Genomic DNA, 7,844 nt, shown 5'->3' with positions numbered 1-7,844 from the left:
TAAAAATGTATCTTGCAGTGTGTTTTTGCACTCAATCAAAAAAATATTAAACTAGTTTTACGTGTAACAAAAGTAAATTGGTATCATCATCATCATCATCACGTGCCGTCTCCGATCCGAAGGTTGGCTGTCATTTGCTTCCACATGTCACATGTCTAAACTGGTATGTTGTTGTTAATTAGGTTACTTAAATTACCGGAAACATTTAAAATTGTAATTGCACGAATAAGCTTTTTCCTAAACAAAACACTGGGCTCACAATCTCCCTAAAGATGATTGCGTTTAATTAAAGCGATATTTCAAAATGCCTCAACCGTCTAAGACCTAGCATTGGCAGATCTAAAATGTTGATGCAACACTGGGGGTATTTATGGGGGAACACTGGGGGTATTTCTTAAGAAGCACAAGCAGACAGGAGCATAGAAAGCAAGAGCTTGCGAGATGCTATAGGCTACGGTCATATGACACACAAAAGACAAGGATTAAAGCGTGATTTGAAGTGCGTATCATTGTTTGGACAGTTTTTGATTGTTTCAAAAACGCGATAAATCATCAAATTAAAATGACTAGAAGATTTGGCCTCTGTTTCGGAAGGTGTACGGTCGTTTGGTCGACAGGACGTTTGGTCGACAAGACATTTGGTCGACAGGACGTTAGGTCGGCAGAACGATTCATTTTAGGGTTAGGGTTAAGGTTAGGGTTAAGGTTAGTTAACTAACCCTAACCCTAAAATGTATCGTTCTGTCGACCTAACGTCCTGTCGACCAAACGTCCTATCGACCAAATGTCTGTCGACCAAACGTCCTGTCGACCAAATGACCTGGTACCGTTTCGGAAGCAGGTCAGTTATTTTCATCTTTAGACAGTTTTCTTGAGATACTAACAGGGTGTAAGAAAAGGAGTGAGTAAAGTTGCTGAAGGAAAGGCGGCCGAGAGAAAGAAACTGACCCTCTACTCTCGTTAATGGCAAAGGCCTAGTGAGTTATAATGAGAACCTTATATTCTCATTTCACAAAGCTGAGTATAGGATCTTTACTGCACTTACTTTAGGTGCATTCATCCATTATGGAGGCACAAACATCTACAAACGATTGACACAAAGTTGTTCTTGAACTAAAGTTGTTAGCAAGATCCAAAAGCAGTCAAAATTAAGGGGCAAATTAAACTATGAATTTATTCCTACATCGGAATGACTATTGTGTTTATTTTATGCTTATAACACAGGAAGCTATTATATTCCTGCAGTTAACTTGTACGAGATAATAAAATGCACCTCATCAATTTACTTCTACTACTGCTATTTTTTATGCTGCACTGTTACAATCATAGTGAAGGTGAGTACAAAGGAATTTACTGTAAATTATTTCAAAGCTCAACAGAGTTTGAATAACGTGAAATTGCTTGCAAGTTGACAATAGCTTAAATGTTATCAGAAAATGTAAGCGTTTTTTTTCTCCAAGAATGTTTATTTTTATAGAAACTACAAATTGTTTACGATTTTCTTTTCCAGATAAAGTGCCAGCTCCTGTGTTTGTTGGTATGGCTTCGATACCTCATTAGGTCACACTATACGTTTTATATCAAGAATATTAAACTTGATTTCTTCTCAGCACAAAGTATTTTCACATAGATTTGCAAAGAGTGATATAATTAGGTTATTTTAATATTCGTACATTGGCTGAATTGCGAGTGGTGAAGGCCCTAGCTCGATGTTTCAACGGGCGCCGGTTCGACACCACTCTAAAGCATGCGGCGGTGTCTTTGGCAGGACACTTAAAGGCATTCTTGAAGGTAGTCACGGAGATTGGCTTCCTTGCCTTCCCGTCCACTTATTTTAAATCTTCAACTAGCGGGCGTAAGCCTGGGTATGACAAAAATACGCATTTGTATATAATATGTACGCAATGCGTATGCTTCTTTTATGCGTTTGCACCGAAACTGTCTGCTGTGTGCAGCGCTAACGGCAAACTTAAAACTGAGATGAAAAAAGCACTTTGCGTGAAGAATGGGGATTGTTTTTTGTGATGTCTTACAGTGCATAGCCTTGAACTGATCGGTTTTCTTTCTGATTAGTCAATTACTTTTGTATTAATAGTGAGTGAGCGTTTGTAGAAATCATAAATAATAATAATGTTAATGTAATAGTTTATTTATTGTCGCTCTACAACTGCTAAGGTCTTTTAGCGACCGGACTCGTTTAATTTTTGTATCATATTTATGACGTCATCACATGATTACCCGACTTATCCTCATTGCGTTGTGCAAAAAAGAACACGATTGATAGGCTACCGTTTTTGAAGTTTTCGATAAAGCGCGATTAAAAATTATTATCTAACAACGAAATGTTTCGGAATTTCGAACCATTTTTGTTTTGAAGAAATTTAATATTTATAGCAAATTTAAGAAACAAGTTAACATATTTAATTGTCAGTTGAATTTGTCGTATTCTGGCTGTGTTATCTTAAACATTTTTATCTGACAAAAAGGCACTCCTTTCTGTTTCGTTTCAAAAGAACGAAATCGTTTCATTGGTTCAAATTTGCGATTCTCTCAAACGCACAATAATGAACAGCAGGCTCGTAATTCCTCGTATTCATTCTAAATGCAACAACAAATTTAACAGACTGACAATAACATTTCAACAACTAGCAAAAATTCAATTTATTAACAATGGTGAAACGTGTTGGGTCAATGGTTTAAATCTGTACAAAGTAGGCTATGTAAAAACAAACGGTTGTATTTCAAAATAAATGCTTTCCACCCAAAGATACATCGACTCTCGATATGTCGTCAATCTGTCAATCAAAACCAGTAAGACCATTTTTGTTTGTTAGTTTTTTTTAGTTGTTTACAGTTATACGCATCATGTCTTTACTCCTTCCATTAACACATACGAGACGGAAGTGTTGATTCAAATATTTTGATTATATTCATACGCTGGGAAAATTCGCTTGACTACAATATTGGGTAGTGCGACGTCGCATCGAAAAAATGGGACTTTCTTTAAATAATTCAAAGCCTTGTGAACTACAAGTCCACCAGCTCAGTGGCCGAGGAGTTTTGTCTTCGGCTCTGGTGCTGGTAGATCTGAGATCGATCACAGGTCGGGTCAAATCGAAGACTTTAAAAATGGTATTTGTTCTGAAACTGATTGTGTTCTTTCTTGCAAAACGCAGTGAAATTACGTCGGTAATATTGTGATGACATCATAAATATAATATAAATTAAAAATGAGCATTATTCCTTGCTAAGGGCATAAAACAACTTTTTTTCTTTAAATATTCAAAAAAAAATGCTTTTTTATTGTTGGCCTAGGTAAAGCCTATTCAGATTGTTCAGCTTGAAATAAGAAGCTTTATGCTGAAAATTGCCCATTGGACCGTTTTTGTCTTTCTACCAATATAAATTTCGTGGCCAGTTTGAACATGGTGTTTAGTTAAATTCTCTTTCACAAATTGTTGTTTGTCTCACTTCTGCTCTACACATCATTGATTCTTCTTCTTCTTGCTTGGTAGGTTGGTTTTTGAATCTTTATACTCGGACTGACAAAGCCACTGATAGGTTATTCCTGGCAGTTTCGCATACTTGTAGAGGCTTTGAACCACTGACGCCGGGCCGGTTACCGAGATTGACAGAGTGAAGCTTTCGCTTGTTGTTGAAGTATTGTTGACTGTGGAATATTCCATACGCTATGTGCCGCTGAATGGAAAGCAGTCCGGGAATGTGTTGTTCAATCGATCACCCCGAGAGCAAACCCAGACAACCACTTTATTTGGCCCAGATCTGGTAAAGATCTGATCAGGCCCGTACCCGATCTGGTAAAGATCTGGACCAGATAAAGTGGCTGTCTGGGGAACCAGCGCCACTTGATCGTGAGTCGGGCGCTTAACTACTGAGCTAACGGGGAGGACACAATTGAACATTATGTTGCAGAAATTCAGGCAACATCTCTCAGCTGCTACAACCAGTACACTGTCTCTGTGTTGGAGAGTACGTCCCTATGTCCTATACTGTAAGTCAAAAAAAGTCATTGATGGATTGATTCATTGGCTTTTTTTTCAATCCAGCTTGCCAGTATTATGTCGGAGCCGAAGGAGAAGGCGGAGCGGAAGCGGATAACTTTATCCTTGCAAGAAAAAAAAGAACCACAGATGAGGATAGAGCTGATAAAACGGAAGTACTTCGGGATTATTTCACTGCATGCATGAACACATTGGTAATTAATGTTTTTCATAAAACGTCTGCTGATTACAAGATATGCAAGTAGCATGTAATGACTCTTGTTTACTCATATTGTGGAATGCAAGTAAAATTTCTTTTTCTAACCGAAGTCTATCCTCAGTATCGAAGTGTTTTTAATTGAATGTCTTTCATATTAGAAATCCAACTTGAACAAAATAATGAATTCTCTGAGCTGCGTTTATGAGACAAAAACTCGTTCTTTCGGAAAAGATATTGTTGGAAATATTTTTGTCATTTGTTCAGAATTGTTTTTTTTTTAAATAAATGTTTCACAGCTGCATGCTTTCACTTTTATATGTTTTAACTGAAGTAAAGTGTTAAAAGTTTTTCCAACTCAATTTTCAAACCTGTCAGTTATTACAAACAAACTTTTAATGCACAAATGGGGCTTGTCAGAAACTGCGGAGTAGCAAAACAGATAGCAAACCCACATAGGCTACTGTACGGCTGTCCGACTTTTACTTCACGAAAAGCAGTTGCTCTGTCATTACTGGACGATTGTGATTCCGACAAAACGTAGCCAGAAGCAGTGGCGGCTCGTCCATAGAAACTGCAAAACTGCAGCACCCCCTGCACATTTCAGTATTTTATTTTTTTTATTAATTTAACGTTTTTCGTGTTCTCTATAGATCCTACCGACTGGAAGTTTCATAATTTCTGGGTTTTAAAAAATATGATGATTTTTTAAGTTTTGTATTTGGCAGCTCTGAACTGCAAGCCCTGCAGTTGCGATCTTATAAAAGAAGAACAAAGAGAAATTGTGACGTCATATTTTGGCTGAGGTTGCTTCAAATCCCACAATTTCGAACTGCAAATTTTGCAGTTGCTGGTCACGTGGTCAGGCCAGCTACTGTTGCAAATACTGTTGTTTTCAAGCACGATATTAGGTGGCTGCGACTGATGCTGTTACATGGTTAGACTAATGTGCTTTGCTTTCTGCCAAAAAGATAAAGCTTAGACTAGGTTTTCATTAGTGTTGTTAAATTAAATTTAAGAAAAGCTCTACCAATAAATTTTTGTAGTTACCAAACCTGGTGGATTTTTTATAAACTAAATGTAACCTAGGTTCATTGTTAACTTACGATAATAAGTTAAGGCCAAAGGTCACATGCTAAAACAGCCTATTTAAACTTGATGAACATCAGGAAATTAAGTGCTCAAATAGCCTCAGAATTCATAAAATACCACTAAAATAAGGTAAAATTTTATGGGGGTCATGTCCCTAGACCCCTTGGCATCGCGCCTTTGGCGCTCGCTCTTTCACGTATAGGCTACTTCCGGTTGCAGCACCCCCTGCTATAAATACCACGAGCCGCCACTGGCCAGAAGGAGAAAGTAAACGAAAAGAATCTCTCTTACGAAAGAAAAGACACAAAGTTTGAAATGCTCAGTTGAATTTTGAATATGACGCTAACTCAAACTAGAAACAAAAGTAACTCAATAAAAATTCTAATGGACTTAAGACTGGGCTTGCCTGCTGTTCCATCCATCAAAAATCCATCCTCATGCATTGTCTTCTTTTGGATTAATGTAACTCGCTTTGTTTTTTTGCAGTTGCCAGAGTCTGACGTCAACTGGCGCTCAAGCGTCGACTTCACAGTTCTGGATACCCTTTGGTATTTAAACACTGACGAAACTTACTGCAGGTATACTGCTACTCTATACCAGAGACGTTAGCACAGGGGAAGAGCTTGGGGTAGAAATCGGAGCATCCCAAAAAATGTTTTTTTATACTATTACAGCGTTTTAATTACATTGTTTTACATGTTAAATGACGTTTTATAAATGTTTTTCTGCATTCAGTAGCTATATTTTTCAATAAATTTTTTATTTTAATTATTAATATATTTGTCACCCCCCAACAGTTGCTTTTACCCCTTTAAAATTATCTTCTTGCTACGTAACTGCCCTATACCTTTATACATAGGCCTAACAATTTTTCAATTTTGTAAAGTAAACTTTTAAAAATGACTGATTGAGATTCAATAACAACAATATTCAATGATAATAATTTTACTGCCGCGCTTTTTAATTTCCTGAACAAGACGTGTATTTTATGTGCATACAGTATAGAATGTTTGTGAAAGCAAAAACGCCACCACATTTCAGGACATAATGCTGCACATGCCGCAAGTCAAACATTGCATTTACATCGCTGTGCACTTTAAGAATAAACAAAGCCTACCCAAGCATTATAAAATGCAGACAGTCTCCCTCGCGCTCTCTCCCCCTCCATCGCTCTTTTGTGCTCCCTCTCTGATGTGTATGCTATAATATCGCTTCAACGCCGAGAAAGAATTTATGCACGGTGTGTGTAGTGTACAAGTAAACGTATATGTGTTTTACAGCTATGACTTAATATTTTTTTCTATATTAACTTTGCATATATGAAGTCCTTCTGTTGATGGTGCTACTCCAGAATGTTGGAAATCTGAGATCACTAGTTATCTTGTGGAAGGCTCGGATACCTTAAGCACGTCACAAACGTGCATCGACCACTTTGCAGAAGACACGTACGCAGAGCCACCTACCAGTGAGAAGGCACTTAGATTTATATTGTCTGGTCTTCTTTACATGTGAAAGCGCTTCAGATGAAATGTTTTGACATTCTTATCTTAAGTTTCATGAAACATGAATGATTCTGGTTTGGTTTGGCCTTGATAGGTTATTCCTGGTAGTTTCACATACTTGTAGAGGCTTTTGACGCAAGGCCGGTTACCGAGACTGACAGAGTGAAGTTTCCGATTGAAACACCAATTGATTCTAAATTCATGTTCAGTAAATGGTTCGAAAACTGAACTGTTTTCATCATCAGTGTAATTGATTTATATTTCTGTTAGTCAGTTGAGCTGAAGATAGAAACAGTTTAGTTTTGGAAACGTTTGTTAAACATCGGGTTAGTATGCACATTATTGGGATCTTTATTTTTATTTAGATTGACCAAGCATTCCGTTGTTGTTCTTACATTGTTTTTATAAAAGTTATAAACTGCTTCTTGTTTTGGGAGCAAAACAAAATAGACAATTGGCCTACAAAGTACTGTACAGTACATAAGATAAAATTATTTCAAAGATGAATTTCAGAAGTTGCAAATAGAGTAAAGTTCCGAATACATCAAGAAGAGATAAAAATTACATACATATTGAAATGGAAAATACACAAAAATGATAATAAAAATGTTTTATAATTATTAATAATAATACTTAATCAACTAAAATAAAGCTCTATAATTTAAACAAAAACATATATAAAAGAACGTTAAAAGTAATGTAATACAAACAAATTTATTTTCATACGAGTCAGTTCAATCATAAACAACTAAAAAATCGATTTTGATCAGCTAGCAGCTAGATCATCTTCAGTTAAGCTTATTCAAATAGAATATTAGAAATGTTGTCATAGAAGTCATAGAAATATTGTAAATAGAATATTAGAAATATTCTATTTGAATAAGCTTAACTGAAGATGATCTAGCTGCCATCTGATCGAAATCGATTTTTAGCTGTTTACGATTGAACTGACTCGTGTGACAATAAATTCGTTTGTATTGCAAGACATTAAACCGAGTCGTTCATATCAAGCATTGTTGAGGGTTTGACATC

This window comes from Aplidium turbinatum, chromosome 3, assembly GCF_918807975.1.
Source record: "Aplidium turbinatum chromosome 3, kaAplTurb1.1, whole genome shotgun sequence".
Lineage (NCBI taxonomy): Eukaryota > Metazoa > Chordata > Ascidiacea > Aplousobranchia > Polyclinidae > Aplidium > Aplidium turbinatum.
The sequence above is the reverse complement of the archived record's forward strand: the minus strand, read 5'-3'. Positions refer to the sequence as shown.